Raw genomic sequence first — 6,202 nt, 5'->3', positions numbered from 1 at the left:
GGTAGACAAATAATGACCTGCCAGAGATGTCCATGTCCTGGGCTTCCCTGGTGGTCCAGTGGTTCAGAATCCGCCTGCCAGTGTAGGGGACATGGGTTTGACCCTTGGTTCTGGAAGGCTCCACACACCACAGGGCAACTAAGCCCATGTACCGCAACTACTGAGCGCCCGCTCTAGAGCCTGTGCTCCACAACGAGAAGCCACGGCAACGAGAAGCTCGAGCGCCTCAACGAAGAGTAGCCCCGCTTGCTGCAACTCGAGAAAGTCCATGTGCAGCAATGAAGACCCAGCACAGTCAAAAATAAAGAGATGTCCACATCGTGATCCAAGGATTAGGATCCTAATTAGGATTAGGATCTGGGGATATATTTTATAGGGCAAAGGGTAAATTAAGGTTCAGTTTGGTCGCTCAGTCGTATCCGACTCTGTGACACCATGGACTGCAGCATGCCAGGCTTCCCTGTCCATCACCAACTCCCGGAGTTCACTCAAACTCATGTCCATTGTGTCAGTGATGTCATCCAACCATCGCATCCTCTGTCGTCCCCTTCTCCTCCTTCCTTCAATCTTTCCCAGCATCACGGTCTTTTCCAATGACTCAGCTCTTCACATCAGGTGGCCAAAGTATTGGAGTTTAAGTATTGGAGTTTAAAGTAGGCAGAAAGAACTTAAGTCTCTAATCAGCCGACCTTAAAAATAGGGAGATTCTCGCTTTTCCAGCTCAGCCCCTGGACGCAGCAGCCGTTGTGATGTTGATGCCCAAGAAGAACCGGATTGCCATTTATGAACTCCTTTTTAAGGAGGGGGTGATGGTGGCCAAGAAGGATGCCCAAGCACCCAGAGCTGGGAGACAAGAACGTGCCTGATCTTCACGTCATGAAAGCCATGCTGTCTCTCAAATCGTGAGGCTACGTGAAGGAACAGTTTGCCTGGAGACACTTCTGCTGGTACCTCACCAACGAGGGCATCCACTATCTCCGCAATTACCTCCACCTGCCCCCTGAGATCGTGCCTGCCAACTCTGCGCCGCAGCCGTCCTGAGACTGGCTGGCCTCGGCCCAAAGGTCTGGAGGGAGAGCAACCTGCAAGACTCACGTGAGGAGAAGCCGACAGAGACACCTACAGACAAAGCGCCGCGCCCCCTGGTGCCGACCGAGGCTGGGTCAGCAACTGAATTCCAGGTCAGAGGAGGATTTCGTCGTGGACGCGGTCAGCCACCTCAATAAAGTTGAAAGAGATTGTTTTGGGTTGAATAAGCCTCTAACCAGAAAAATTAAAAAAATAGGGAGATTCTCCTGAATTATCTAGATGGACCCAGTGTCATCCCAAGAGTCCTTAAATGTGGAAGCAGAAGACAGAGTCAGAGGCAGGGTGGAGTGAGGTGAGAGTCTCCTGGCCATGGCTGGTTTTAAAGATGGAAGGAGGGAACAAGCCAGGGAATGCAGGCAGCCTCTAGATGCTGGAAAAAGCAAGAAAACAGATTCTCCTCTAGAGACTCCAGAAAGGACTGCAGCCTTGCAGACACTTTGATTTTAGCCCGTGCTCAGTCACTTCGGTTATGTCCAACTCTGTGAGACTCTATGGACCGTAGCCCACCAGGCTCCTCTGTCCATGGGATTCTCCAGGCAAGAGTACTGGAGTGGACTGCCATGTCTTCCTCCAGGGAATCCTTCCTACCCCGAGATCGGACTCAGGTCTCTTCTGTCTCCTGCTTTGGCAGGCAGGTTCTTTACCACTCGAGCCACTTGGGAAGCCCTTGATTTTAGCCCAGTTAGACTCATTTTAGGCCTATGACCTCCCAAACTGTAAGATAATAAACTTATGTTGTTTTAAGCCACTAGGGTTTTGGTAATTTATTCCAGCAGCCATATAAAATCAGTACACATAGACACAAGATTTCCCTCACCACATCTGATCAGGCAGCGGGCACTGCTGAGTGCTCAAGCTGCCATCAGTGAAGACCCAGCTGAGCTTCCTGTTTGGAATTATTCGCTGGGGCAATGGTTCTCAAAGTGTGGACCAGGAAGACTCTTCCATGGGTTCTATGAGGTCAGATCTACTTTATTAATACTAAGACAGTGTTTGCCTTTTTCCTTCATGAGTGTATAGTGGAATATTCCAGAGGCAACACAGTATGTATACAACAGACTGAATGCTGAAGCAGATCTGAGAATGTAGCTGTCTCTTATTAAGCCAGATTCTAAAGAGATCTGCAGGGACTTCCCTGGATGTCAAGTGGTTAGGACTCTGCACTTCCACCGCAGGGGGCACGGGTTCAATCCCTGGTCAAGGAACTAAGATCCCACGTGCCTCACATCATGGTCAAAAAAGAGAGAGATTTGCAAACATGTCAAGTCATGGCACTCTTCTCACAACTTTTGTTTTCAAAAAGTTATTTTCATTAAAACGTTATGTTACTATGTAATGGGTTTATTAGTTTTAAATAGTTTAGCGCTTTAACTTCTAATCCAGTAAAATAGATATAACCCACATCAACAAAAACCGTTTACAATTTTTAAGAGTATAACCTTTCAATAATTTTAAAGAGTGTAAAAAGATCCTGACATCAAAAAATTTGAGAACCACCACCCTTCAGGGACCAGCTAGCTATCTATTGGCAGGTTGAGTGCCCTGTCCCCTTGCTTCATAAAGGATCAGTTATCTATTGCCTCTTGGTAATAAATGTGCATTCCTGCTATGGACTTGCCTTCCCCGCCTGTAGTGCTTCTGCCAGCCTCGTCATTTTTGTACTTGCTTGTTCATCACTCTGCTATCCCCCACATAGCCTATTTTCCTTTTTTGGTGAAAGGCGCAGAGAAGTGGTCTCACCCATGGAAGCACTGGACACACAGTGAGTCCCATCGCTCAGAAGCAGATGAGTCGATAGAGACCTCCAGTGCCAGCTGGGAGACCACGACTTGGGTTACTGACATGCGGGATGCAGTGTAAGTTTAAAATCAGTGGCTCCGCCTCTCTCACAGCCTGGATGCAGAGACCTGGGGACCCAGCAGTGGAAATGAGGGTGGCTCTTCTGTGATTCCAAATAACCTCCTGGAGGAATTTTTGCTTTCCCTCTCTCGACTTTGTGTTCAGTGGGCCTGGAGGGAACACAGATGTGGTTCCTTGAAGTCACAAGTAGTCTTCCTTCTGGTCATTTTGAGCTCTGTGTATTGCTTAACTCAAATGTAGAGAGGGGATCAAGTGTACCAGGTAGGGTGATGAATCTAGAAAAGGGAGGGTGGGCAAGAAGGCCATGCCTAGAATCCAGAGGACTGATTGAGCGCCTCTCAGATCTCCCACGTCTAATAGTGACAGTGAGAAATGGCAACCCAACAAACTGAAGACCAATACGAACCTGAATTCCATAGGAATAAAGACTTAGGACACACACACACTCTGTAAAGACCCAGATACACACACACACACTGTAAAGACCCAGATACACACACACACACACATTCTAAAGACCCAGATATACACACACACACATTCTAAAGACCCAGATATAGACACACACACACACACACTGTAAAAACCCAGATACACACACACACACACACACACACACACATTGTAAAGACCCAGGTACACACTCATACACACACACACACACTGTAAAGACCCAGGTACACACACACACACATTGTAAAGACCCAGATACACACTCATACACACACACACACACACACACACTGTAAAGACCCAGATATAGACACACACACACACACTGTAAAAACCCAGATACACACACACACACACACACACACACACACACACATTGTAAAGACCCAGGTACACACTCATACACACACACACACACACATTGTAAAGACCCAGGTACACACACACACACACACACACACACACACTGTAAAGACCCAGATACACACACACACACATTGTAAAGACCCAGATACACACTCACACACACACACACACATTGTAAAGACCCAGGTACACACACACACACACACTGTAAAGACCCAGATATACACACACACACACACACACAGAGTAAAGGCCCAGAGCAGCCAAAGTGCTGGCAGCTGGTGAGAGGACCACGGGAGGGGCGGGAGGAGGAAGGCATGACTGCTAACACAGGTCTCGTGACCAGCTCCCAAAGGGGGTCTGGAGCGGGTTTCTGCTGTTATCCCTCCTCTGCTGTCTTGCTGAAAGAGCCTTGATGATGACTGAGTTAGGTTCCCGGTGAGTGTGACTGAAGGATAACAATGCTGTGGTAAGACAAGGATATGGTGAGCTGATGAGTCTGGTTTTTTTTTTTTCTCCTGTTAGGGATGAGCTTTCTTTAATAAACCCTTAATTTTAAGAATTGAGGTGAAATTCACATAACGTAAAACAAGCCATTTTAAAGTGGACAGTCAGTGGCATCTGTGCAACCATCACCATGATCTATTTTCAAAGCTCTCTCATTACTCTAAACAGAAGTTCTGTAGCCGTTACGCAATAGGGACACCCATTTTTCATCCGAAGGACGACAGTGAACGGTGAGGGGGAGGAAAGGGAACGGCTCTGCCTCCTCTAAATCCACTCTCCCCTTGTCCCCCTACTGAAGGCTCACCCGTGTGAACTGTGCTCAGTGAAGCCGCTGCCTCCCTTCCCTTCCCCATGGGTCTGACCAAGGGGAGGCGCCAGCAGGATCAAAGTCAGAGCATTTCTCCTCTGGCTCCCTGCCTGGCAGGGGCTGTGTTCTGATCCCTGCAGCTGCAGCTCCAGCAAGGCAGCCCACCCCCCCCCACCCACCGAAGTAACAACTTCTTCCTCTTGCCATTCAGCTTCCTGTAGTGTGATCCCCTTGAGTCCCATCCCTGCTAAGTTCCCTTAACCCTGCCCACACCTCTGTAAAGAATTCCTTAGTTGAAGGTTCTTTAGTAACCCTTTGAGTGTTCCATCCATTTCTTGCTGGGACACTGTTACAGGAATGGATGCTGTGGTCCCTCCCTATGGTCTTTTTGATACCCATCACTTCAGATTTTATGGATCAAAACAGGTCCATTCACAGGTCCCAAGTCTGGGCAAAGGAGATGCTATCCTCCATAAAGCAGGTCCCAGGGGTGCCTGGGGTGCGTGCCAAGGCCTCACTGCCCTCTGGTGGTCAGCTCCAGAAAGTGCACCTCATGGATCCAACTTCAGCTGAACTAAGCCCACCAGGCACTGTGCTGAGACCATTACACTCCTGAGCATGTTCCATCCAGGGGTTATTGTCCCCACTTTACAATGGAGAGCCTCTCCCTTGCCTGTAGCATAAACCAAAATCTTGACCGTGGGCTGCAAGGTCCCACCTTCACCTCCCTGCCTGTCACTCTGACCCAGCCACACCAGCCTTTCTTCAGCTCCTAGGGTGTTCCCACGTGCAGCTCCCAGTTAGAATACTTGGGAACTCGCTGAAGCTCTTCACCGGGCTAACCTCAGCTCATCCTATAGTTCTCTCCTAGGGTATCACGTAGGAAAAGTCCTGCTCAACACCCCTCCTTCCCTTGTCACACAGAGAGAGAGACAGAGACACACACACAGATAGACAGACATAGATACACACAGACACACACACACACACACACAGACACACACAGACAGGCACATAGATACACACAGAGACACAGAGAGACACACAGACACAGAGAGACACACAGACACACACACACACAGAAACACACAGACACACACACAGACAGACACACACAGACAGGCACATAGATACACACACAGACACAGACAGGCACACAGATACACACAGACACGCACACAGAGACAGACACACGGAGACACACAGAGACATATACACACACACACACACAGACACAGACACATAGATACACACAGACACACACAGACACACGGAGACACACACAGAGACACATACAGAGAGAGACACACACACAGACGCACACACAGCACACAGATACATAGATGCAGAGACACACAGACACATAGATACACACAGACACACACAGAGACACACACACAGGTACATAAATACACACAGACACACACACACAGACACACACATGGAGATACACAGAGACACATAAACACACACCCACAGAGACACACAGACACGCACACATACACACAGAGAGAGACACACGAAGACACACACACAGAGACACACAGACACACACACAGACAGAGACACAGAGACACACACAGAGACACACACACAGACGCACAGACAGACACACAGATG

At 48.6% G+C, this 6,202-nt stretch overlaps 1 pseudogene; it reads left to right on the top strand.

Moving 5' to 3' along the window:
• Nucleotides 1-676: 676 nt before the first annotated feature.
• LOC104971349 (small ribosomal subunit protein eS10-like) lies at nucleotides 677-1,842 on the top strand (annotated as a pseudogene).
• The last annotated feature ends 4,360 nt before the right edge of the window (nucleotides 1,843-6,202 follow it).

Source organism: Bos taurus, chromosome 2 (assembly GCF_002263795.3).
Source record: "Bos taurus isolate L1 Dominette 01449 registration number 42190680 breed Hereford chromosome 2, ARS-UCD2.0, whole genome shotgun sequence".
NCBI classification, from domain to species: domain Eukaryota; kingdom Metazoa; phylum Chordata; class Mammalia; order Artiodactyla; family Bovidae; genus Bos; species Bos taurus.
This window is presented reverse-complemented; position numbering and strand designations above follow the sequence as displayed.